Source organism: Myotis daubentonii, chromosome 1, assembly GCF_963259705.1.
Source record: "Myotis daubentonii chromosome 1, mMyoDau2.1, whole genome shotgun sequence".
In the NCBI taxonomy this organism is placed as follows: domain Eukaryota; kingdom Metazoa; phylum Chordata; class Mammalia; order Chiroptera; family Vespertilionidae; genus Myotis; species Myotis daubentonii.
The window spans coordinates 45,812,718-45,820,854 of NC_081840.1; the positions used below are offsets into that span (position 1 = coordinate 45,812,718).

Sequence of the window (8,137 nt, forward strand, 5' to 3'; positions counted from 1 at the left end):
TCTACATTTGTGTTGTTTTTAGAGATTCCATTTAGCTTTCTCCTCTGGGGTCACAGAAAGCCACCCCCCAGCCAGCAGGTGTCCCCGTGTCTGGGACTCTCAGCAGGGCCCTCTCTTTTTCATCGGAGGAAGATAAGCTGGTTCCAAGCCCAGCTCTGATACTTACTGGCTATCACTCTGGACCTCAGTTTCCTCATTTGTAAAATGGGAATAATAACTCAGCCTACTGCTAGGTCAGTGGTTCTCAACCTTCTGGCCCTTTAAATACAGTTCCTCATGTTGTGACCCAACCATAAAATTATTTTCGTTGCTACTTCATAACTGCAATGTTGCTACTGTTATGAGTCGTAATGTAAATATCTGATATGCAGGATGGTCTTAGGCGACCCCTGTGAAAGGGTCGTTCGACCGCCTAAAGGGTCGCGACCCACAGGTTGAGAACCGCTGTAGCTAGGTAAATGTATATTCTGCTTGACAAGAAAATGTCAACTTGTTTTTTAAAGTAGTTGTGGGAATATATGACTTTCTATTCCATGTATATATTTAAGAGATCTCATGGTCTACATGACAATACCTTGGTATTGTCAAACTTTTGCCAGTCAAAGGCATGTCAAAATGTCATTCACTTAGCCCTGGCCAGTTGCTCAGTGATTAGAACATCGGCCCGAACACCAAAGGGTCTCGGGTTTGATTCCTAGTCAAGAGCATGTGCCTGAGTTGCATGAAAGAGAGAGAGAAACATCCATTGGTTGTTTCCTACATGTGTAACCTGCAACCCCAGTGTGTGCCCTTAACCAGGAACTGAACAGGGCCCATGCTCCAACCACTGAGCCAAGTCAGCCAGGGCTTTATTTATATTTTTATTATTTTTTTATGATGATACTGCTTAGGCCAGGGCTGTATTTCAGGAAGTCCAGCCCTGTGAGGATGCCTCCCCCCGCCCAGGCTGTCAGGACACTTCCCATCACTCTGTTTCCTGATTCCAGGCATCAGCAGAGCTGGCTGGACAGAAGAAAAATAGACTTTGGGTGTCTGGGGCTCTTCCCAACAACGGTGCCAATGAAAGGCCTGGGACTGGTTTCCATGTGGGGGTGGAGCCTGGGAGAGGGCTGGGAAGAATGCTGCCTGGGGATTCCACGCAGCTGATGCCGGCAGCAGATTCTTAGTGACCTTGGACCCGTCCTTTCCCTGATCTCTTCATCTGTAAAATGCAGGCCACTGAGGCTCCTCCCACCATAGCTTTTCTGTGATGAAATTTAGAGTGGCAGCTCTGGGGAGGGCTTTCTGATAAGAGTAACACAGGCTCTCCTGAGAAATGAAATGTTAACACAATGACAATACGAACCCGCTGCCTGCTGCTTCCTGAGTGCCTCCCCTGGGCCAGGCACTGTCCAGACCCCTCACACTCGTGACCCTATTTAATGCCTGTGGGTATTCTTCTTCTCACTTAACAGATAAAGTGACCGAGGATCTGAGAAGTTAGACAACTTGTCAGCGGTCACAGGGCCGGAAGGTCTGTGCTACAAATCCAACCTGTCACCTAGTCCTGTGGAAGAACTTGGATATTTGAGAATGGGATGACTCCAGGGCCCCTCTGAGCCTTTAGAAGCAGGTTAGAAGGCAGGAGTTCACCCTTCCAGAGCTCACGGGGACCCTGCCTCCCAGAGCCACTGAGGGACTGACCCTGCCCAGGCCCCAGGTGCAGACCTAATGGGCGATCCTGAAAACAGGGCCTTTCATAGCAGACAAGAGCAGGGGGCTGCTTGGCCTGGCGAGACCTTTGCTCATCCACAGCAGGGACCTGATTTTTGGGGTCCAGCCCCAGCAGGTCCAGGGGTTCCCAAAGGTGTGAATGGAGTTGGCGAAGAAGGAATGACTCGGAGACAGCATTCAGTTGATAAGCAGCCTAGCCAGGTTCTCTAGCCAGGTTCTAGCCAGGTTCTCTTTTATTCTCCTGTTACATCTGTATTTATACCAGCTGATTTTAATCCTATCCATTCTATTCCAAAGGTTAGGGCGTTTCTTATCTCCATTCCAAGGTCACTACTCTACTGTTCTGTTAAGCTACAAGGAAGTAACTGAAGGAGATTATCCTAAGTAAAGATTATGTAGTTTAAGTGAGATTGTTCATAGTTAAGGTGATTAACTACCTGCCTGGCACTTAGTTTAGGGGTTTTACTGATTTATTCCCTTCCTTAGTCCTGTTAATCCCTAACTCCAGGGAAAAAAATCCCCACCTGGGGAAACAACCTTTCTCAGAGAGGTGACCCTGGTTACAACACATAGCGCTAAGAAGGGGAGCAAACATATTAAGAACAGTATCCCATATACGCCAGGTCCCTTGAAACATCTGATGTTTCTTCCCTGCAGCAACTGTGTCAAGCAGCAAGGATGGACTGGCCTCTGGCAACTCCCCTATTCTTATTTTTTAAATGTAGCGCATGTAAATCAGCAGCCACCTCTCGGATCGCGTTGTTTAAGACTCGGAAGAAGACTGGGAAAAGACAAATAATTATTAAAGTTATGAATAAAAATAGGCCTGTGCTTAAAAGCATGGGGATAGCCAAACCGGTTTGGCTCAGTGGATAGAGCGTCGGCCTGTGGACTGAAGGGTCCCAGGTTCGATTCCAGTCAAGGGCATGTACCTTGGTTGCGGGCACATCCCCAGTGGGAGGTGTGCAGGAGGCAGCTGGTCGATGTTTCTCTCTCATCGAGGTTTCTGACTCTCTATTCCTCTCCCTTCTTCTCTGTAAAAAATCAATAAAAAATATTAAAAATAAAAAAATAAAAGCATGGGGATAATGCTTTATTTAGAGATGGTTTCAAAAATAAAAACCCCTGCCGAAACCGGTTTGGCTCAGTGGATAGAGCATCAGCCTGCGGACTGAAAGGTCCCGGGTTCGATTCCGGTCAAGGGCATGTACTTGGGTTGCGGGCACATCCCCAGTGGGAGATGTGCGGGAGGCAGCTGATCGATGTTTCTAACTCTCTATCTCTCTCCCTTCCTCTCTGTAAAAAATCAATAAAATATATTTTTAAAAAAATAAAATAAAATAAAAACCCCAAATCAGAAGACAATTAAAATTATGGAATGACAGTTAAAGTTGCTAATGCCACTGAACGAGAAACTATTAGTCAAATTTGGTGATTTAAAAACTTTTCAAATAGTTTACATATAAAAAATCAGTCATTAAAATGAAAAGGCACAGATATGGGTTAAAAGAATAATAATCATTTATAAAAGCATTAAAAATAATGGTCTTTTTAACACCATTAAGTAGGCACCTATTCCAAGTTTCAGTTTGGCCTCCTAATGGAATTATGTTTCAAATGAATTTTCAACATACTAATCATAGCAGCATTATTACTGGTAAGTTTCTTAGCCTCTACACTGCTAAAGGAATGCTGGGGTCCAACCCCAGCAGGTCCAGGGGTCCCCAAAGGGACGGAGTCGGCAAAGAAGGAATGACATGGAGACAGCGTTCAGTTGATCAGCAGCCTAGCCAGGATCTCTAGCCAAGCTCTGGTGTTTATTGTCTTCTTACATCTGTATTTATACCAGTTGATTTTAATCCTGTCAATTTCTATTGCAAAGGTTAGGGAGTTTCTTATCTCCATTCCAGGGAGTAAAGATTATGTAGCTTAAGCATGGTTGTTCGTAGTTAAAGTGATTAACTACCCGCCTGGCACTTCATTAAGGGGTTTTAACCCCTCCCTAACTTCAGGGGAAAAATCCCTACCTGGGGAAACAACCTTTCTCGGAGAGGTGACCTTGGTTAAAACACATAGCACTAAGGGGAGCAAACATATTAAGAATAGTATGCTCTTAATATACACCAGGTCCCTTGAAACATATGCTGTGCAGATGTTTCTTTCCTGCAGCAACTGTGTCAAGCAGCAAGGATGGACTGGCTTCTGGCAAAGGAGCATCTAAAATTTCTCTCTGTCCCCAGGCCTCTCTCTAAAAAAATTTTAAAAAATCAATAAACATGAGAACCAAGATGGCGGCGTAAAGTATAAACCTGTGAGTGCTGCCTCCCACAACAACACTGAAACTACAACTATAAGACAAAACAGTTATCATCCAGAACCACGGGAAAGCTGGCCGAGTGGAAGTTCTACAACTAGAAAGAAAGAAAGAAGTGCATTGAGACTGAGTGGGAGGTGCAGAGGCGCCAAGAACAGAGGTACAAAGGTGCGCGCGAGGCGGACTGCAACTGGATGCGTGGTTTTTTTCAGCTGGAATGAGCTACAAGCTCTCGAATGCACTGAGCCCATTTAAAGCGAGATTCTGGGGTCCCAGACTCCTATGGGGAGAAACTGGAGTGTCTTGCAGCGGGTCAGAAAGCGAGGGTGGCTTTCTCGCAGAGCTGCTCGCAGGGATCATTGTTGCTGTGGGGGCATGGCACTTGGGGACGCACAACAGACGTGGAGTTGGAGTCTCGGAGACGCGAGGAGTCACAGAGACGCTGACGACAACCATTGCTGTTTGCTCCACCCTGGTGATTCTCTGAGACCCTGCCCCACTCAATTTACATCCCCACCCAAGCTGTGCCAGTGGCACAAAGGAATCACCTGCGCTTTTGCAGCCTAACCCAACAAACTGCAGCTGGGTCAGAGAGCTCCAACACTTCCAAATCCCAAACAAAGAGGAGAAACCTGTTGATATTGCTGTAGCTCCTGCTGGGTGGACCCACACAGTGGTTGACTTGGAGATACAAGAGCCAGGGTACCCCTGTTCAAATACCATATTTCAACTCCTCACATCCATAAGGGACACATCAAGAAGCAGACTCAGTGAGCACCAAAGCCCCACTGAAGCAAGTCCTGCCCCATAAGGGTGTCTCCAGCACAGCAGTTCTTCCACTAAAGACACAACAGGTCCTCGCAGTCGGCCAAAAATGTGGAGACAAAGAAGCATGTCACAAATGAAAGAAATGGAGGAAAGCAAACTAATGGAGGACATAGAGTTCAGAACCACAGCTATAAGGTTACTCAAGAATCTTCTACGAACCTCCGAGGAACTTAGTGAGACCGTCAAGGATCTTAATGAGAATGCCAAAAAAACGGAAAAGGACCAGTCAGAAATTAAACATACACTGACTGAAATTAAAAATAAAATACAGAGATCCAACAGCAGATTAGAGGATCCCAAGAATCAAGTCAAAGATTTGAAATATGAAGAAGCAAAAAACACCCATCCGGAAAAGCAAAACGAGAAAAGAATCCAAAAATATGAAGATAGTATAAGGAGCCTCTGGGACAACTTCAAACGTACCAACATCCGAATTATCGGGGTGCCAGAAGAAGAGAGAGAGCAAGATACTGAAAGCATATTAGAAGAAATCATGACAGAAAACTTCCCCTACCTGATGAAAGAAATAGACTTACAAGTCCAGGAAGCGAAGAGAACCCTAAACAAGAGGAATCCAAAGAGGACCACACCAAGACACATCATAATTAAAATGCCAAGGGCTAAAGACAAAGAGAGAATCTTAAAAGCAGCAAGAGAAAAATAGTTAGTTACCTAGAAGGGAGTACCCATAGACTGTCAGCTGATTTCTCAACAGAAACCATGCAGGCCAGAAGGGAGTGGCAAGAAATATTCAAAGTGATGAATAGCAAGAACCTACAACCAAGATTACTTTATCCAGCAAAGCTATCATTCAGAATTGAAGGTCAGATAAAGAGCTTCACAGATAAGGAAAAGCTAAAGGAGTTCATCACCACCAAACCAGGAATATATGGAATGCTAAAGGATATTCTTTAAGAAGAGGAAGAAGAAGGAAAAGGTAAAGATAAAAATTATGAACAACAAAGTGACAACAAATAAATACCTATCAATAAGTGAACCTAAAAATTAAGTCAGAATAAACTGGTGAATAGAATAGAATCAGGAGCATAGAAAGGGAGTGGACTGACAATTCTTGGGGGGAAGGGGGTGTGGGGGGTGCGGGAAGAGACTGGACAAAAATCTTACACCTATGGATGAGGACAGTGGTAGGGGGTAAGGGCATGGGGTGGGATGGGAACCTGGTGGAGGGGAGATATGGGGGGAAAAAGAGGAACATCTGGCCGAAACCGGTTTGGCTCAGTGGATAGAGCGTTGGCCTGCGGACTAAAGGGTCCCGGGTTCGATTCCGGTCAAGGGCATGTACCTGGGTTGCGGGTACATCCCCAGTAGGAGATGTGCAGGAGGCAGCTGATTGATGTTTCTCTCTCATCGATGTTTCTGACTCTCTATCTCTCTCCCTTCCTCTCTGTAAAAAATCAATAAAATATATTTTAAAAAAAAAAGAGGAACATCTGTAATAATCTGAACAATAAAGATTTATTAATTTAAAAAATGAATAAAAATATCCTTGATGAGGATGGAAAAAAAAGACATACCATCTTCAAAAATGATACTTAAACTATGAAATTTATTAAATATAATCAATTAAGTAAATTCCGATTTTCCAAGTATGTGCATATGTGGTGTGTTTGTACTCGGTGAAGGTGGACTTGTTAAAAATACACATTTCCGCAAAGATGCTTCATTTGGATCCTGACACCAATTACGAATGGCCGCTCCAGCACTACTGGCTACTACGCAGAGCGCACCACCCGCCGTCCACCACGTTGGTATATCATGCAGGAAAATAGTTTGAGAGATCAAAGCGAAAACCACATCCACGCTCTTCATTAGCGCTACTAGCCCAGCTTTTTCTATTTGAAGGGCTTTGGTGAGAAACACCTGACCCCCCAAAACAAACAGCCCGATTAGTAGGAGAAGAAAGAGCGTGACCATGCCACAGCTCCGCAGCCTCCACTTTCCTAATGCGAAGAGGATGATGACGCACTCCAGGAGGCCAGCCACTACGAAATACCAGATGGTCAAAAAGTAGTCCACAGATTTCCCCATTTTCCTGAGGATAACGAAAGTCAAGGCGGCACACACGGCTTGTCCGAGTGATGCGAACGTGCCCTTCAGGTGATCTGAGTAGCTTCCAGTCATCCTCGCAGTGTTGGAACCAAACAGAAACGGCGGCCTCACGCTGAGGATCACTCCGGCGATGGCGAATGCGGTGAAGAGAGCATCCCAAAGGCTGTATTTTTCCTTGAGAAACATGCAAGCAAATAGAGACGTAAACACTGGACAGCTAAACGAGACCACCGTGGCATCGGCGAGGGACGTCGTTTGGAAAGCGTAGTATAAAAGGATCATGCCGGTAGAACCGAGGACTCCTCTGAAAATGAGGAAGATTCGTAGATCTTTGGGGCCTATAAACCCAGTTTTTCTGTATATTAAGCAAGGGATAACGACTAACATTTGGAACACACATCGGAATGCACTAATTTCTACAGGATGGAGGCCTTGCACTTTTTTAACAAGGAAAGAGGCCACTGAGAAAAGGAAGGCAGACAATAATGCGTAAAACAGACCAAGTCCACGACATGGTGCTTTCTTCTTGGCTTCCGGCTGCGAGCTGAACCGCATAGCGAGGAGCAGCATAGCGGGCACCAGCTGGGCCCCGGGTTTCCACTGCCTCCGCGGGCTCTTCCCTCGCGGCCAGCGACTCTTCACTGGCGGACAGGGATGTGATGGCTGTGAGCGGAAGCCCCGGCGACTCTTCCCTCGTGGACAGGGATGTGATGGCTGTGAGTGGAAGCCCCAGCGACTCTTCCCTCGTGGACAGGGATGTGACGGCTGTGAGCGGAAGCCCCGGCTCCCGCAGCAGGGCAACCCGGGTGCTGCCGAGGGGCTGCATTGCGCGACCCATGCTCTCCCCGAGGCTGGTCCAGCGCCAGATGTTGGGGTCCAGCCCCAGCAGGTCCAGGGGTTCCCAAAGGTGTGGATGGAGTCGTGGAAGAAGGAATGACACGGAGGCAGCATTCAGATGATCAGCAAAGCCAGGTTCTCTAGTCAGGTTCTGTCTTTATTCTCCTGTTACATCTGTATTTATACCAGCTGATTTTAATCCTATCCATTTTATTCCAAAGGTTAGGGCATTTCTTATTTCCATTCCAAGGTCACTACTCTACTGTTCTGTTAAGCTACAAGGAAGTAACTGAAGGAGATTATCCTAAGTAAAAATTATGTAGCTTAATCGTGATTGTTCGTAGTTAAGGTGATTAACTACCTGTCTGGCACTTA

General features: G+C 45.9%; 1 pseudogene; it reads right to left on the reverse strand.

Moving 5' to 3' along the window:
• Positions 1–6,298: 6,298 nt before the first annotated feature.
• LOC132235684 (solute carrier family 35 member G1-like) lies at positions 6,299–8,137 on the reverse strand (annotated as a pseudogene).